Here is a 12034-nt window from a genome sequence, read left to right as displayed (position 1 = left end):
GGTGTCTATGCTTTTTGCATTCAAAAAATATGTGGTTCAAGTCACTTTTAACCTCACAGTCTTGACAAATATTCGAATCTAATATGTTTATTTTAAATAAATGTGCAGGATAACATGCATGTCCAAATCTAATTCTACTGATGGTGGATATGTATTTGCGAGGGAGGGTGAAATTCTTATACCAAGGTTTTTCCGGAATAATCGGTTGTATCAAACTGTATTGTGTTGTTGAAATGTTACAGTACCTTTCCCAGTGTGTTTTCCAGCTCTTCATCTGTTCATTTCTTAAACAAGCAAAAGCATCTAGAATGCAGGGCTGATATTTGGTTACTGTTCCATGGATGAGGGAATTTTTAGCTAATTGGTCTACATGCTCATTATGTGTAAGTCCTGAATGTGCTTTGATCCACATAAGCTTTATTTTTGGGGTGTGTTTATTAATTTCAAATAAGATTATTTTATTAAAAAAATGTATGGATTAGAAGTACTACCCACATAACAATTTCATGTTCTTAGTAGATACATAGAACATACTTTTCAGAAAAAGTATATACTAAGAATATGCGTAATTACCATTGCGAATGTGCAGAGCACATACTGAGTATATACTACATTACAGTACTTAAACGTTCTATGTATATACTTAGAATGTACTACCGCACTTCTTCTCAGTATATACCAAGAATATACTTTTGAGGATATTCTAAGAAGGTGCTATAAACCTTCTATTTATATACTTAGAATGTACTACCTCACATCTTTTAGTATATAGGAAGAATGTACTTTTTAGTATATGGGAAGAATATTACAAGGAAGTGCTATATTGCTCAGAAGCATGTTTTCAGCATCACCGAATCTCATCCTAGGTTCTACTTTCTACTAAATTTACATATTACATATGAGAATGTAGTTAGTACATTCTACAATATTACTTAAAAAGTAAATATAAAATATTATATAAATTTTAGTTAGTTATATCAATATTATATAGGTAAGTAGGTATATATATTTAGTTATTATGTGCATATAAAAATAAAAATGCTGAATATATAAATTTATATATTCATATTCATATACCTATCGTACCCAAATAAATATTATGTAACATATGTATGTAAATAACTAAAATTTATATGTTGCTTATATGTACCTATATACATACTTACTATTTAAGTAATATTGAAGTACCAAAATGAATTTTTTATTTGTAAGTTGACCGCAAACAAAATAAAACGTTTAATTATGCATGTTCCTATTCCTGGTTGAAATACTTGGTCTTCCTCACAACACAGCATAGACATCGTTAGTGTTAAGTGTAGACACAAATGCCAAATGCCTATTCAGTAACTATTTTCATATTTTGTATTTTTCCTTTGTTCCCAACCCCCTACCCGCTAACCCCTATGCAGGAGGTATGCAGCGGTCGTTTCCGCTTTGTTTGTGCCGGTTGTGGGTTTTGGCTCAGCCACACAGCTTACCTGAATGTCAATTCCATGTAAAAATAAAATTCTTCATAAGAATACTCAATAAACTTAATCAAAATAGTAAATGCATTTCAGTTATGAAAGCGAAACGACAATTTCTCCTTTTTCGTTAATACAATTAATTCTTAAACATTTTTACCATACAATTAAAACAATTTTAAATAATGAATTCGGTAGTTTAATTAATAGTACCTACATACATAAATTTTTAAATTTCATTAATTATTCTTAACGAAGTTGATAATCTATAGGCTAACATTATTCTTCCTATACATACATATATATTATTTTTAAGATATTTTAAAAGTATCTACTTATAAGTATGTGTTAAGTATGTACTTATAAGTATGTGCTAAGAATATTCGGTAAAAGTATATTCTGAGAATAGTATCTACTTATAAGTATGTGTTAAGAATGTACTTATAAGTATGTGCTAAGAATATTCGGTAAAGGTACATTCTAAGAATAAACTTTTACGAATATTCCGAGTTACTACGTACACGAATGTACTCAGTATATTCGGTACGAGAATATACTTTAAAGTATGTGCAAAGAACATGAAATTTAGAATGTTTTTTAAGGTACATGCTATGCTTGTACTACGCATATACTAAAAAGAATATACTCTGACGAATGTTGGTAGTATATGCTTAGAACATGATACGAACATCATTGTTATGTGGGTACAAGGTAGGTGAGGTGTTTGAATAGCAGTAAGCACAGATAATGAATCAGATAAAATTACTACGGAATTATAGGATGCCAACTTGAAATAAATTAAAGCCTCATATACCGCCGCAGCCTCGGCAGTAAAAATGGAGAAATTTGAGGGCAGTTTAAACATTTTTTCTATAAATTTATCTGGAATATAAAAGGCACAACCAGTACCATTTGAACTTTTGGATGCATCTGTATAAATACAAACAGATTTTGACCAATTTGTAAGGTAGTTGTTTAAAACAATACTGTTTAATAAAGAGTGCTCATGATAGCTGGGTTGTATTATATCTACTTGATTTAGTAACTCAAAGAAATCTTCGAAATCTACCACTTTATTTGCAACTGCAAGTTCAGTATTATTATCCGCAGTGTTTCGAAATGCTTCACATAACGGTGGCGAGTTTTTGTGAGCCCAATATTTATTTGTTAAATAACTACAGGTTATCAACATACCTGTGAGCAGTTAAAGTTGATTGTATGAAAATTAAAGGAGTTTTTTTACGGATCACAATAATTCCTCTCCAGAACATTACACCTCCTCTTGTATATTTGTGAACAGATCTGACAGTTTTCGCTCTTGCTTGTCTTCCTCAACCTCTAAGTACACGATTTCGTGGGTCATTTGATTTTACAAAAATCCTAACTTTTTCTGAAAAAGCACATTTTGTCAATTCCCAATGTTCCAGTTTTGGTGGTGAAAACACCAATTTAGGCGATCAATCTTGTGCTGCCTGGATAACTCGGGGACCCATAACTGTCTCCTGCTGTATACTTCTTGGTACGAACTCTTCTTCTTATCGTTTCAACTGAAACAGTTACGCCTGTAGCTTCTAAAAGCTGTCTTTGTAACTGAAGGAGAGAAATGGGTAGGTGTTTTCCAGCTGATTGGACAATTAAACGATCGTGGTGAGCCGTTATTACTTTTTGGCTACTTTCCCTTGCTTTATTTTTGAGCTCTCCTAGTCCTGTTACCTAGCATAAGTTTTGGACAGAACGCCCTGTATTACGTCTAGTTCTACAGCTATGTCCCTCTAAGAATATTACTTGCTCCACAAGACCAATAATAATATTTCCTCGTTGTAAGTTCAATAACCCCTGTTGGAGAACTGTATTCTCCACCCAAAATAAACTCTATTTCACCAACAACAAATTTCCGCGCCGCCTCTGTAACAACCATAAAATAATTCCATTACGCAGTGCCTGGAGAAACCTTCCAAGAATGTTAATCTCCGCCTTCTTTTACCCAAAGCACCCAACGGAAAAATTTGTTAACGGGATGCAAGGTGCAAGGGCAAACAGCATTAACAGTCAGTCAACTATCGACACTTCTTAAGAACGCACTTTTTCACTACGCTTGTTCGAAGAGAATTCTTCACGCGGCAATTAGCAAAAAGCCGGTACATAAAGTGCAAAATTATGTGTGGTGGCGTCTTTCACGGATAGTTGTAACTCAATTGTTCACATGTAAAATTCTATTTCTTGCCCTTTTTCAAATTCATTACAGTCATAGCAAAATAGAAAGTGTTTTATTTACATAAACAATTCAACAGGCCAGAATTACAGCATCTTACGGTTCATTAAAAGTTCTCCTGTTAGCTATCGAAGGCTTAGCGACACATTGAACTTACTGCAAGTGCAAAACGCTGGAAAGAGACATTGGAACTACTCCAAACTCTCCATGGAGGAAAGTTGAACACCGGCGTCCCTCCAACCCCATATGACGCATATTTTCGTTTTTGGAAGCAAAAGTTAGTTTATTTATTTTCGTTCAATTTGCAACTCAAGCAAATAACCTATACCGTATCGAGCTGTACTATCTGATTGTCTTATCTCTTCTTCTTCTTTTGCCCTTTAATTCGTCCAACTCTGAACATAGGCTTCCCCCAGTTTCCTCCATTCGCTTCTGTTTAGTGCTTTCTGTTTCCAGTGCGTTCCTCCTATCTTTTTAATGTCATCTCCCCATCTCATCTGGGGTCGTCCTCTTGCTCTCTTTCCTGTCCATGGTCTCCATTGTTGTATCGTGCTATTTCACCTATTGGTGGATTGTCTTATAGATCTATTTATTTTCAATAAAAACCGTTATTCTTCGCAACAATAACAAGTTTTCTCAAAAGAAATAAATATTACTTTGAAATACATGGTGATTCCATATAAGTTTAGTTGTGTGTATATATTTTTGCTATTTCCACAATGCCCCTTTCTGTTCTGCTATACCTATTGTTTTAAAGCCAAGGGAAGCGTTCTTTTTGATTCGCTTTGAACGGAGAATGCTCAACATTAAGCTCAGTGACCGCAAGTCCAAAGAGATAAGAAGTAACAGATATGATCCACAAGGTTGCCAAATGGAACTGGGCAGGACACATAGGAAGAATGGAAGACAACCGTTGGACAAAGCGAATTCTTGAATGTCGACCAAGGGCAAGAAGTAGAGGCAGGCCTCAAACAAGATGGACTGATGACATCAAGTGGATGGCCGACCACGAATGGATGCAAAAACAGCAAACAGATATGAATGGACACACCTAAGGGAGCCTTATATCCTACGATTAATGGAATAGGTGTTGATGATGATAGGTGCCTCCAGATCCCCCTTTTTAAAATTTTGATACCTCTCCTGCCATTTTTCTCTAAGTCTTCCCCTTGGACTTTCAGTTTCTGAAGAGGAAGACACAGAACAAGGTTCCTTGGTAACACAGATAAAAACATGAGAAATATGGCAATACATGCTTGGTAGAGGAAGACGATGGATAGGAATGAAGAGACATTTTTTATATATATATATATAGCACTTACGCAGGTTTGTAAAGCCAGAAGTATAATAATGATCGCCTCCAAAATCGACAAAATTAAAGCAGAATAACGGAGGACTCTGTCCAGTATAGCACGTGCTAAATAAGTACAGTTAGAAATAAAACACAACTACGGCAAAAGTACCATTTATTTTTAATAATGGTATATAGTCAACAACATTATTCACATTTATACTAAAAGAAGTAAATTGATATTTAAATATCTAAAATAATATTAATACGATTTAAAACAAACGTACACTTCAAATATCTTATAATAATTTATACAATCAATAAAAGAATAAAACATATACAACATTAATTTATCTAGTACGTGTAAACTACATTTTTGACAGTTCCATTACAAAAGTTATATTTCCAAAAAACTACAAAAAATTTGCAAGTTTTAAACGCAGTAAGCAAAATCCTGTGGTGATAAAAGTTTTTAACCATAAAGAATCGCAAAATAGCATTGTATGCGTATGTAATTTTAATCTGTATAATCAGTTTTTCTGTAAACGAGAGTAGCTGGGAAAAATCAGAACTGGCGCAGTGAGTATGATAGTGATAGATAATATTTGTAAATTACTATATAAAATGCACGATTAAAAAGGTAAATTGTGAAAAAAAATAATAAAAAAACGAAAATAAAGATGTAAAAGTAATAAATGAATTCAAAAAACTCTTTCAAATGAGTAAATGACAGACTGATAACTAAAACTGAAATATATAAGAAAAACGTGAGATATATAATTAAATAATGATTTGCTGGAAGTAGAGCAAACATAAATCGATATATTCACGTTGGAAACCAAAACAGAGAGCAAGCAATTTAATAAAAACCAAATATATGTAAAATAATTCACTATTCAGTATTTTTATTCGTACAGTTGGAGATAATTTTTTATATTAATATAGTGCAGTCGTCAGAGACAAAAATGCCACTAAACCTCAAATTCATACGAATTTTGCTGGTAATGTAAATTTTGAGGCCTCAAAAAAATGCAATAATGTTTGCCTGCGATGTAAAAAACATCGAGTTACCAAGAATATGTAAGCTATAGAAAAAATTATTTCAAATAACCTAAAATATAACTTAGATAATTGTAAACAAAAATGTTTATTAGCACCTTTTGCGTAGAATAAACCGTTCTCTCAGAAATAACACTTAAAGCGACAGACGATTTTGACCGTAAAAATTCGATATATTCTGATGAGAGTGTCCTATCGACAAAAATCTGAAAATATTTTAAAGTTGAAGAGTACAGCTTTGCCGCAAATGAAGTTAGTTTTTTTAAAGCTGTTAAATAAATACACTTTGCGAATTTTGCTATTTTTTACAATTCACATGAAGTCAGTAAATTTATCACTTTTATTAATAGGTCGTAGTGGAATTTCCACTGTTAGAGCCTAGTATTCAAAACCCATAAAAAGAAATTTCGATTTTAAGTTCCGACAACAAATTTAATATATGCCTAAAAAACGCTGAATTTAAACTTTCACTTTACAAACGATCTCACGTCACGGGAAATGCTTCTATGAAAACGGTATTGGGTAGAATTTATACTTTATAAAAAGTTAAGTTATATAGTATTCAAACACGTACTTGTACAATGAAAAAGTAGTTTTAAACGTTTTATTTGAACTGTAAGGCTACTTCGAAAATTGTAACCTACCGGCAGTACTCGAGCGGAGCGCATTGTTAACTTTTTTAGAAGTTGTCACTTGAAACAAGAGTGACTATGAAGTGACTATTCGAAATAACAGAAACATTCAGCTTCAATCTACCATCTCAATCGTCCCGAAATAAGGTCGAAATCGTAAGTTATATATTTATATTTTTGTGAAAAATTCAGCGAACTGTCAATACTGATGGAATGGGCTGAAGCAAATTTAATGCGGCCAACATACGAGAGAGAAGTCCTAGAGAGACAGAGAATGTCAGGGAAGCCGTGTAATTTGAGTTGCCTATATAAACTTAAATCGGGGAGATGGACCTCATATTTTTAACTTGGTATCAGGGCTGATGGGCAGTATTTCAAAATTTAAATATTTTTATGTATTTAAAAACGTCAGAGCTCTCTTCTTCATTAAAGGAAGTACTGGTTTTAGTCTTTCTCTTTATCATTATCATGGCGCAGTTCTCAAACTTACAAAATAGAATATGCCAAAAAGAAAGACTAAAACCAGTACTTCTTTTAATAAAGAAGAGAGTTCTGACGTATTTAAATACAAAAAAGTATTTAAATTTTGAAATACTACCCATCAGCCCTGATACCAAGTTAAAAATATGAGGTCCATTTTCCCAATTTAAGTTTATATAGGCAACTTAAATTACACGGCCCAAATTTTCCGTGACAAATTCTCTGTCTCTTAGGACTTCTCTCTTGTATGTTGGCCGCAATCTCGCTTCATTGTTTTAATGGGACGGGGCCATTCCATCAATATTGACAGTTCGTTGGAAAAATTACGAAAAAATCGTTATATTGGGTCTGATATTTCAAATAAAATGTTATATTGAGTCTGACATTGCAAATAAACCGTTTAAAACAGCTTTTTTTTAATTGTACAAGTATGTGCTTCAAAACTAGACAACTTCAGCTACAAATTCCTCTCAATGCCACCTTCGTGGAAACATTTTCGGTGACGGGAGATTATTTGTAAGGTGAAAGTTTAAATTCAGCATTTTTTAGGTATATTTCAAATGCCTCTTTTCGAAGGTCTCCCTTGAAATTTTAAGACTTGTCTACACGAAGTGACTATATTGAGCCTTATACTTCAAATAGAACATTTAAAACTGCTTATTTTCGATTGCACAAGTATGTGTCTCATAACTACATAATTTTAGTTACAAATTTCCCTTAATACCATCTTCGTGGAAGCATTTTCCATGACGTGAAATCGTTTGCAATGTGAAAGTTTAAATTCAATATTTTTTAGGTATATTTCAAATGCCTCATATTTGTTTCCAAAACTGAAAATCTGAAATTTAATGTTTTGAAGATTATACTTTAATTATGAAAATTCTATAGCGACCGGTCAGTGGAAGTGATACATTTTATTGATCTCATGAGAATCGTAAAAAATAGTAAAAATCGCGCAACGTTTCTTTATTTAACAGCTTCATAGAAACTGATTAAATTTACGACAAAATGGAAAAAGTGCATACGAAAGTTACACTCTTCGCCTTAAAAACTCATTTTAATTTTTGTCGATGGGCCACTCTGATCAAAAGATATCAAATTTTTCCCGTTGAGTTAACATAAATTTTATTTAAATAATGTATTTTGCGCGCGTAACTGGCATTCAAAATTGCCAGCTGCTTCAAGCGTTGTTTCTGAGAGAATGGTTCATTCTACAAAAAAAGTGCTAACAAACATTTTTGTTTGAAATTATCTCAGCTACATTGCTTGTTTGAAACATTTTATCTACGGTGTACATTAGTTAAAATTGTTCCATTTATGGAGAATTTTTAAAATATAAATTTCTATTGAAATATGAAAATATTTAATGGTGGCTCCGGGTCCCTGAGGCTCCATGCAATGACAGCCAATAATGTAAAAGATATTAATTAATAATTTTCTCACATATTTTAAGGGCCACCCTAGTGTACATATTCTTAGTAAATCGATTGTTTTCGTACCCCCTTACGCGGAAGGATTTAGGGCAGTGGTTTCCAACCTGTAGGGCGCTAGACTGTTACAAGGGGGGTATGCAGCTGTTACAATTAGGAATTAAGAAATTGTAATAAAATAGGTATCTGAAAATTAATTTAAAAATGGGGTAAATACATACTATTAAAAACCAAATTTTATTATTTTTTTATGTATATTTTTACCTGTAATTGTATATTTATTATTTTGTAGCCGATTAAACAAATTATAATATCAGTTGAATATGAAATATGAAATTATGAAATATGAAAAATGAAATTATGAAATTAGATTGTTAGAAAAATTAAGGAGGCGCAACCATTTTTTTAAGGGGGCGCAGGTACAAAAAGGTTGGAAACTGCTGATTTAGGGGAAAGCCAGGGGTAGGAGTGGTATACTTTTCTGCATTTTTTTTTGGGTCCCAAAATTGACATTCTCAGCAAAATTCAGCTTGTTCGTTTTGTTTTTAGAGATCAAATATCTAATGACTGGACTATAGTTAAAGCAGTACAACCAAAATTTACATTTGCCATGCTCTAGCAGAGAAATATTTTTTTATTAAAAAGCACTATACGCTTAATATGTATTACGGAGTGCTGTATGGAACAAATTAAGCACGAGTTGACTTCTTTCATATTCAAATCCAAATTAGTGTCAGATTCAGGCGACGCTCGTTTAAAATAAAAAAAGATAGACCTATTCGGGTTGCGGGGTTAAAAAATATACGTCAAGTTTGCATTTTAGTTTAAATATAACTTTTATAAAGAACTGGCAGTACGAGGAGGTTTAGTCTTACGAAGTAGGTCGAATTTTGGAACGAAGAGAGCCTAAAAAAAGAGAAAAATATGTGTTAATAGAGTATTATACAAGCTGTAATAAAATATTTATCAATTGTATCAGGTCTATATAGGGCATTTTACGTAATCAGGTCCATTCTGGTCATTTTTGACTCTTTTGTCACGTCGCAGCAGAGGGTAGCAGAGGGCAAAAGAGGGTATCAGAGAAATCACAGAGGGTAACAGAGGCCAGCAGAGGGTAGCAGAGCGTCCAATGTTATCCACAGCATCATTCTCCTACCCTCTGCTATGATCTCTATGCTACCCTCTGTGACCTCTCTGCTACCCTCTGTTTCCCTCTGTTATCCTCTGTGATTTCTCTGATACCCTCTGTTGCCCTCGGCTACCCTCTGCTGCGACGTGACAAAAAGAGTCAAAAATGATAAGAATGGACCTTAGCGATTTCTTATGGGATTTTACATGGAGAAATAGCTAGAACCCGTGTTGCTCTTTTACTAGTATTGTATCGTCTGCATATCTAAGATTATTCACTAGTGTTACGTTAATTGCTGTGCATTCGTTGATGTCTTCTAATGCCTCTTTAAACATCTCTTCTGAGTACATATTAAAAAGTAGAGAGGATAGTACACATACTTGGCATATTCCTCTTCTTATAGGTATCTCTTTAGATTTTTGTTGATCTATTGGTATTATGGTTTTTTGATCTCAGTAATCTCACATCCTATATAGACTTATAAATAAATTCCTAAGGTAAAATATTATTGTGTTTCAATTTATCAATCAAAGATAGAATAAAAATTTTAATTTTTTTAATATAACGCGGGCACATAAATTTGCTACACCCTGTATATTGATTTGTAAATATTTATTAGAAGTTAGCTTTCAACGCAAGGTGGTTTCTCCTTAATGAATCTTTCCATGAAGAATAATAAAAACATTTGTAAATAAAAGTGAAGTGAAAGTTATTTAGGATTGGTATTTTAAACCGATTGTTTATTACGGGAAATATAGAAGCCATAGGTAATTAGTTCTTAGAAAATTAAGGTAAAGAAAGTTTTGAATTTTTTTTTTTTTTTTGTTTAACCCCGAGTAAATTTTGTAGAATTTCCCGAAAGTAATTAGTATAATGGTAGGAATATTTTTGAAAGTATGAGTGGGTGTTTCGAATGAAAAAAAGAAGGGGGAAGAAGAAATGTCTCTGATTGGTTTGGCAATTTAGAATGGGAAGGAGAGAAGGTTGAATTTTCAGATAGTTTTGGAAAGAGGGATTATTGTGTTACCGGCATCCGAAAGGAGCAGTCAAAAGTTTTCGTGAGTAGTTCAGAAGCAAGTACTAGTGATTGTATTGATAGGGAGAGTAGCTGAAAGGTGGAACGAGAGACAAGTGCAATCGAGAAGAAATACCTCTTTGATTCTGTAAAGTCCAACAGAGTAAGTTACAAGAATTATCGTTATTAAAATTATTTGTGACACCAAGTAAAAAAGATACTTGGGTCTCAGGAGATTATTGTTGAGAGAAAGAGAGGAGAGAGTTTTGGAGTTTATTGAACGAGTACTGGCAAAAAGAAGCCTGGCTTGTGTTTTGGAGAAATAGTTGCTGGTATCCTGCTGGATTGTTTGCTGAGAACGGAGAGGGCTTTGATTGGTAGCCTAACATAATCAACAAGGAGGAGCTGTTTGGGTCAAGAGGAGACATCATTGTGTGTGAATCAAAAAGGTCAGTCAATAACATATGTGATAGATTTTTTTTAATCAGAAGTTAATTTTTTTACGTAAAAGCATATGAATTTAAGATTCCAACATTTCAAAAATTTAATAGGAAGTATAAGTAATTTTGCGAATACCAAATTTGTTTGTTTAGCTGGGTTTATTAATGGTATCAAGAACAAAGCGATAAATATTTGTTTGAATTAGATTAATTTATATGGTAAAAGTTTCTTTTGGACAGTTATGCCCACAGAATTTAATTGATAAATTTACAGAACATTGCTTTTGATAATAAAGGTAATTGTTTGTTTTTATTTATGATTTTTCTATTTATTTCCTTTTCCTATTTTATCCCAATAAGGATCAACTAAGAGATACTGAAACCACGAGAGAAGAAAAGTATAACATAATATAATTTAGACATTTTTTTATATTATAAAAAGGCACCCTGAGATTCTTTCTTAATTTTTATGTATGATTTGCGTTAATTAAATAATTGATCAAGTAAATAATAATTAATATAAAAGTAATAGAAAGCAGATGATAAATATATACCACAATTTAATTATAGGAGAAACAGTTAATAGACCAGGAAGGATCTGTTTTTAGGTGGATGTGAGAGGTGACATTCGGATTTTTGCGGATAGATTTAGTTGATAACTTCGTTAATAATAATTGACTAATGCTCCTTCTCAAATATGCCCGAAACATTAATAATAAAAAAATGAAATATTTAAAAATTCTTTTTTTTTTCTATTTTTTTTCTTATAACTTTAAAACGATTCATTTTGGAACAAAGTCGTTAAGGGAGCAAAACAAGCCTGTCCTTATTCAATGTTTTTCCATCACTTAGGTTACACTTGGAACCTTCCTAATTCGCTTAG

At 32.6% G+C, this 12034-nt stretch overlaps 1 protein-coding gene across 1 annotated transcript in view; it reads right to left on the bottom strand.

Annotated features, from left to right (window-relative positions):
* Nucleotides 1-5149: 5149 nt before the first annotated feature.
* LOC126879271 (cyclin-A2-like) overlaps nt 5150-12034 on the bottom strand; it is a 132600-nt gene continuing 125715 nt past the window's right edge. The window contains exon 6 of the mRNA XM_050642347.1: nt 5150-9473. The gene's annotated coding sequence lies outside the window, so the exon portion shown is untranslated. The remainder of the gene's footprint in view (nt 9474-12034) is intronic.

The sequence above is a fragment of the Diabrotica virgifera genome, chromosome 1 (genome assembly GCF_917563875.1).
Source record: "Diabrotica virgifera virgifera chromosome 1, PGI_DIABVI_V3a".
Classification (NCBI taxonomy): Eukaryota; Metazoa; Arthropoda; class Insecta; order Coleoptera; family Chrysomelidae; genus Diabrotica; species Diabrotica virgifera.
Note: the sequence above shows the minus strand (reverse complement) of the source record. Positions and strands in the feature narration are given on the sequence as shown.